Raw genomic sequence first — 227 nt, forward strand, 5'->3', positions numbered from 1 at the left:
TGTGTGTGTGCGTGTGTGCGTCTGAACCAACAACCGGACCAAGAGGAGCTCAAACACAAAAACACATGTGAAAACATGCATTGACTCCCTGGAGGGCATATTTGCGGCAGTAATGAACAGCAGATCTGCCATGCTGAAAGGACAGAAGCAGGCAATTACAGCTGAAAGTCCTTCCAGGTTGTGGACCAGGGAAAGAGAGAGATAGAAAGACGGAGAAAGAGAGAGAG

At 48.5% G+C, this 227-nt stretch overlaps 1 protein-coding gene across 1 annotated transcript in view; it reads right to left on the bottom strand.

The window, feature by feature from the left end:
* The window catches only part of LOC118343408 (T-cell immunomodulatory protein-like), a 34,505-nt gene that overhangs the window by 7,434 nt on the left and 26,844 nt on the right, over nucleotides 1-227 (bottom strand). The window lies entirely within an intron of this gene.

This window comes from Morone saxatilis, unplaced genomic scaffold (genome assembly GCF_004916995.1).
Source record: "Morone saxatilis isolate NCDOM2014 unplaced genomic scaffold, NCSU_SB_2.0 Contig11, whole genome shotgun sequence".
Lineage (NCBI taxonomy): Eukaryota > Metazoa > Chordata > Actinopteri > Moronidae > Morone > Morone saxatilis.